A 7078-nucleotide genomic window follows, 5' to 3' on the forward strand; every position below is an offset into this window, starting at 1 on the left:
AGAAAATGTGGTTCAAGAAATGAAGAAAGAATATGACTCAATGAAATTATCATATCACATTATAAAAGAGTCATATGAAAAGGTGAAAGACGAAATGAAATATGCTCAATCAAGAATGAATCACTTATGTGAAACAACCAAAGAACTTAAAGGAATGTATGCTATAAAACAAGATGTTGTTAATTCCTATATTGAAGATGTTGCTAAGTTAAAGCAACATATTGTTGATTTAGAACAGGAAAACAACAAGTTAAAAAGTTACCACGTGTCGTCATATGTGCTTGAACGAATTTTCAATATAAAACCGGGTGATGGTGAGTCTGAGCAGAACAAGAAAGGCATTGGCTCAGAGTATCATCAAGTTCCACCACCGGAAAAGTTTGCATTTTATGATGAGGAAAAGGTCGAAAAAGCTTTCAACATGGTAGACCAATTGCCAGACAACATTGACATAACCTATTCCAAATCTGATGATTCTCATGATTCAGAGGTGGTAGGTAAAGTCGTTGAATGTGTGTTGAAAGAAGAGTCGGTTGAAACAGGTAAATCTGAATCACAGGATGAAGATGAAGGAATCTTCATGATGGATATCTGAAGAACACAAAATCCGAGAAAAATTGGAATGATGATTCAAAGGGATTGGTTTATACCATGATTGGATCAGATAAATTATTCTTAGATATTGTATTCCCAATTCAGAATGTGATTTCAGAAAAGATTGACATAGTTTTCAAGATGGTTGAGATTGAAAAATCTGAAATTCCAAAGTTTGCTGGAAAAGGTCAGAAAACTTTTTATAACAAACCTGGTTACAAGAAGAAAAACATGAAGGCTGGGTTGGGTTATAAGAAGAAACAAAATTGGAATAAGAATGAAACTCCGAATTTTCAGGCAAAAATGAATTTTGTTCATGGAACAACGTCAGAAGAAGAGAAAGAACTAAAATTTAGACGACAGTCTAATGACGAGTTCTTAGCTCAAAAGAAAAGGCAACAACCACAGGTCAAAGATGTGTCCAAGAGAACATGTTTCAAATGTGATCAAATTGGACATCTTGCTCGCAAGTGTCCAAATCTGAAACCTGTTGGTGCTGAAACGAAAAAGAAGTCTGATGTTGTGAATCAGAAGTCAACCAAGTTTGATTCAAAGCAAACTTGGAAGCCTAAAATGTCAAAGGTTGACTCACAAGAAACATGGAAACCTGTGACACCCAGAATTAGAACAACATAAAGTTGGAAAACAACTGTTGATGCAACAAAACCAAACCAGTTTTGGAAACCAAAAGTTGTTGTTCAGGATCAAAATGTTCAAAAAGAGTCACATTTTTACAAAAGAGGGACTCCAAAAGGTCAAACATGGAGTGTTAAGAAACAAATTGCTTCGGTAAAAGATGAAAAGGTTGAAGTCAAAATTGACAAAGTCTTTGTACAAAATGACAAAGATTTTCCGAAGCTGAATGATGCATATTGTGTTGAAATGCCTAAGGTTCAACAGACCTGGGCTAAATTGTTCAAGTAATTGAATACTTTGAATGTGTAGGTGCTTCTGAAGAAAACTGAATGTCAACCAAAGGAGACTCGAAGCAGCCTGGCACAGGAGGCTGCTGATCCCTGCAATGGTTAAACAGGGAGTTTGTTTGTTTTCTGTATATAAATAAACAATATTTCAAAACCCTAAAAATTGAAAAATTTGAAAAATCAAAAATATGTTATTTGAATTTGCCGGAACTCCCAGGTTGGTAATTGAGGAGTAGGAATCGGCATCTTTCTTGAGAAATGTTTTATCAAGGACATTAAGTTGTACTTGATTTAATTTTCGTATTAGTTGATGAAAGAACAATGTGATGAATAAACCCTGAGTTTGTGAAAAGACAAACAAAACTAATTTTCCGGAAAAACCATCTTGATTAAAACAAACTTAAGTGTTTTGAAATCATTATGGGAAAATGGTTTGTTGTCAGGGGGAGTTTTGATTGAATACGCCGAAACCCTCATGGCTGAACAAACATGATTACTTTCACCAGATTGAAAAACGGTTTTCAAACTGTAAAAATCAATGTGTTGTAAATCATGGGGGTACTTTATGTTAGTTTTTCTGTAATTCGGTACACGAGAAGCAGAAAATGGATGGCGAGACAAAGCTATCAGTATCGGTTTGTCAAATTTCTTGTAATGGTTTTGCATTTTAGGGGGAGAAAAATTGTCATAAAATACAAAAACATTAGAAAATTTGAAAAAGCCAAAGACATGATAAAATTCAAAAATTTGATTTTTGCGTAAAAAGAGGAAATGATAGTACATCCGTAGACAGTTACAGTATGCTAAAGAAATGTAATGATTAAATAGCGTTAAACAGTCTCACTGATGATATGCCAATAGGTTTTTATACATTTAGTAAACTTTTTCGGGATATAAACCTAAGCAAGTTTGAATTTTGCTTATTTCGTGGGGAATACTACTTGGATATATAGGTAACCCCTGAAATCTCGTTTGAAAGGTCTCGTATTCTGATATACTAGATCTTTATGCTCAATGATGTCTGGGGTATTATTCCGGGACTTCTGCTGAATGGAAGTTCTGACCTAGTCCTTGGGTAATACTTTCTACCAATGCTTGAAACATAGCATAAACCCTCAGCATGCAGATGAAACAATAAAATTGATAGTCGCTGCTGTTGTAACTAAAAGATCCTCTAAAGGGGACATACCAAAAAGTCGAAGCTGATATCTCTCTGCGCATACGGAAGTATCGACCTGAGATCCATCGGCCCTCGCATACCTAATTTATATACAGATATCATTGTAGTATACTCACATGTAAGACTGAATATTGGGATTCTGGATACGCGAGTATATTCAAGAGGTGGGACACATGAATAAGTTTAAGTTCTTAAAACATCTAATTCGTATCCTGAATCAGTTAAAATTTGTATGAAAATTTAAGTGGATCAGTATATCGACAATCTAAGTGAATTGTTTAATTTTTAATGTGTAACTAAGCTCAACGGTACTTGTGACTTGTCAAAAACTGATATGATCCTCTGATGCATACTCAAACAAAAATATTGTCTGTAAATATGTTTGTACATATTTCTTTACTGCTTTATATTTTTAGAAAATACAAAAAGATTTTGATTTCTGCTTTATTTTCGACAACCGATGTCTGAATGCTGAGTTTCAAAATCTGAGTTCGCTGATCGTGTTTTTGAAAATAAAACAAGTTCATTAATTTGAAACTTGAAGTTTAAAATTAAAAGTCAAAAAGAGTTTGTGACATCTCCAAGGTCATTAATTTGGACTTGGATGATCAACCGTGAAGGATTTGGATGCTCATATTGTTAAAATCTATTAAATAGAGCTAGTTTTCGATTTTGGATGCTTAAATACTGCCAAATATATGAAGCTTTTTGATTGGGGGAGAGAGTCAAGATAATCCTGGATATATTCATATTATTATATCTTTAAAGTCAGGATTTTGAGTTAGAAAGTTTAAAAGGGCCAGAATACGATTTCTGGACAATTTCAAAACATTGTCACTTATAAACGTATGAGTGTTGCAGATGTTATTCCAGACTACGATCCCGATAGCCGAGTCTAAGGGGGAGTCTGAAGACGAGCTCAACGCAAACGGAAGCGTGTAAGGAGCCAGGTATCGTTCCTGGAAGAGCTTGTAACCGGAAAGCCAGGTGTCGATCCCAAAAAGCACGGAAGCTTGACGAAATGGGGAGCCTGAAGAGTTTACCGAAAGGGGGAGCTGAAGCTGAAGACAGATTCACCAGGATTCTGTTTGAGCAAGAGGGAGTCTGTGTAGCTGAAGATGTCAAATCTTCAAGAAGACTCAGAAAGAAAAAGAAAGACAAGACGCTACGAGCTTTTACGGATTGACTGCGGCAATATCCAAGGGGGAGTCTGTTAGTGCAGTAATGTCTATCGCCTCCGTCAATTCCGGTCGTAGCAGAAACAGAAGAACTTTAGTGTTTACATTGTAATATCTTATTAGTAAAGGCAAGGTGGCATTCTTGTAAATAAGGAAAGATTCCTTATCACCTTTGGCCTATAAATAGAACCATTATGGTTCTCATTTGGAACTTTTGCCATTTGAACCTTTGGAGGTTAGAGGTTAGAGAGAGAAGCTAGAGAGAGAAAGTAGAGAGAGAGAGGCAAAAGGTGATTCGTGTTGCTTGTACATTTTTATACGTTTCTATAGAATCACAGATTGAGTACGTCTCGTGTGTTTTCGGTCGTTCACGTTCACGGATTCCGCACGTCGAACGTGTCATACGCAATCGTTTCGGAGTCAAACCGGTCCTAACACCCGGGCGACCGAACGCATAGCAAACATGTAATTCTTTACAAGATTTAATTATAAATTATCCCAAGTTATAAAGAGTTTGTGCCGTGTGCATTTAAACCAATTTTTATTAAACATTTTACAAAAGTGTCAGTTGAATGTATTTACCAGTGTAAACTGACGTATTTTCCAAAAAAGACTAAATGCAGGTACTATGCGTAATTGGCTGGGATTTCTCCTTAGCATCATTAGAAGTCTCGCAAGCTTAAGATGCTTGAAGTCTGTTGAACAATACTTTTGTTATTATTATTGATCCCCTGTGGATTTTATTTCAACAATGGTGATACTTTGATATTACAGTTAAAGTTGAAATATGTATCTTTATGCTTCCGCTGTGCATTCATATAATTGTGTGGTTTGACTATATTGTTGCCAACTACGTCACGATAATCCCCCACCGGGCCCACCGGTGAGACACGTGGAAATGGGGTGTGACATCACCACATCATGATGCTCTGGAAGCACTCGTTTCCATTATCCACAGCCCAATACCCGGGGCAATTTCGCTTTTTAAACCTACCTTCACATCCCCAATTCCACCAAACACCAAACTACTGTTGGATGCAATTGATTTGAACCTAGCATAAACCAGTCCTTCTCACTCACCTGTTCATGAGAATATACCTCAACAAGAGACTGGGCTTGATGTATCAATCTTTGCTAACCCACCAACACAACCTGAGGAGGTTACACCCCTTGAGTTACAAGTAACTCTTGGTGGTAATCCAAGTGAAGCAGCCATGTCACACCCCCAAAATACCACATGCGGAAACCCCCGCGAGGCGTGTGACGTACCAGGATCCAAGCCACTAATCACATTGAACTCATAAATGGATTTAAATAAAACTTTCATTCACTAGTTTAAAGTGTTACAAATGTTGCATGACATTCATTGTATACAACGGAAGCATAATTCATTTGTTAAGTATTTCGTAAAACAATGTGCATATAAACCATTAAGCTCGCATTGTAATTCCAAGTATCTCGACCCATGACCACTCCAGCCTCCCAGATAGCAAGTTCCAAATGATAGATGCCTATAGACCTGCAAGCATGCATACAAGTGTGTCAGACGACGCTGGTGAGTTCAAAGTTTTGTTAACGGGATTAGTTACCAGATGTGTGTTTAAAACAGTTCAACGTTTGTTTTGATGTTGTTATTACTCGATTACCGTATGTGGCGACTAGATATGAATGCCCAACCCCAATGCCTCCATTTAGGCATTGGTCATGAAGTCAAGGTATCAAACAACCTTGAATAGATGTAAGGGGTCTTATATGTACACGATGTGAATGCCCAACCCCAATGCCTCTAACTAGGCATTGGTCATGAAGTCCAGGTAATTAGTTCACGCCCGTCCTTTCGGCCCGGTGTGAGGGTGCCAAACCTAATAGCGCTATCAACTAAATACCTCGTTGCTTCTTCAGCAACACGGTAGATGTATGGGGTCTTACATGATTTATACTGTGTTCAATAACCAACATCCCAAATAAACAGTTTACCCAGTATTCCCTTCAGAAACGTTACCAGATGTCCCAAACCACCGGGACGCATGCTTAGAAAAGTGCAGTGAACTCACCTTAGATTGCTCGGTATGTTACATCACATTACCCGTACCATGTTGGTCAACCATACCCTACCGTGGTTACCAAGAACAGTCAGTAAACACATATCTAATTCTCGTTGTAACAAGTCACACGAAATACCGTGACACATATCACGTAGCAAACATTTTAGATTTCATACATGCTTAAAATACAGTTCATGTTCACGAGACCATTTTATGTTCACATATGTTCATAGCGTGTATTCGCTTGCGAGGATCGTCGCATATTTGATAACAACCCTTCATAATACACATAACAGATAAGTTCACTAGTCACATATATGTTTCATGATAGTACTTAATAGTTAAGTGAGTTACTCATCATAAGCAAGTCATGTTCCCTCAATCATAGTTATCATGGTTAACAGGCAAATAGTAGTCATTTGATAACCAAATAAACTTCACAATTAATTGCACTAGAATATCAAATTAATGGCCGACAATGATTAATATGTTTAGTAATCTCCACATGCATTCTTGATAAGCTCTTTCTGACAATCACAAACGTAGGTTGACCGCTAAAAGTATATGATTGGGCCGATCAAATATTTGTCACATGGACTTGTTAGCACATATACACGTATTCAGAATTTATCATGTATTCCAAACTATATGCATGCACATCAATATCACAATCATCACAGAGGAAAGCCGACGAAACCCATGGTGTGCCGACGAAACATCTTGCCGACGGAATACCCAGTTTCGCCGACTTGGGTGTTTCATCGTTACACTTCACAGTTACAGATTACCGATTTCAGTTCCTTACCTTCTTAAACACTCATAAACATTTCGTAATTTACAGTGGTTCATCAATACGGGTCATCGGCTAAGTTCTATCCACCAAATAACAGTTACGACCTTGCAAATCATCACAATGAATCTGTATATTTCTAAGAACCTCAAAATGTTTATCATGCAACCCTAGTGTATTCGTCAATCATCATACCCATTAACACATACAAAATAACTCACTAATCATCGACATAAAAATCGTGACTAACAAGGAATGTGAATCAATAAAAGGTGGGTTATACTAACCGAATACGTATAGTGTTCCGACTGAACGAAAGAGATGGTATCGCACGAAGGGAATCTTCGAAGGGAATGAAGCTGCCGTCA

The sequence above is a fragment of the Helianthus annuus genome, chromosome 14, assembly GCF_002127325.2.
Source record: "Helianthus annuus cultivar XRQ/B chromosome 14, HanXRQr2.0-SUNRISE, whole genome shotgun sequence".
NCBI classification, from domain to species: Eukaryota; Viridiplantae; Streptophyta; class Magnoliopsida; order Asterales; family Asteraceae; genus Helianthus; species Helianthus annuus.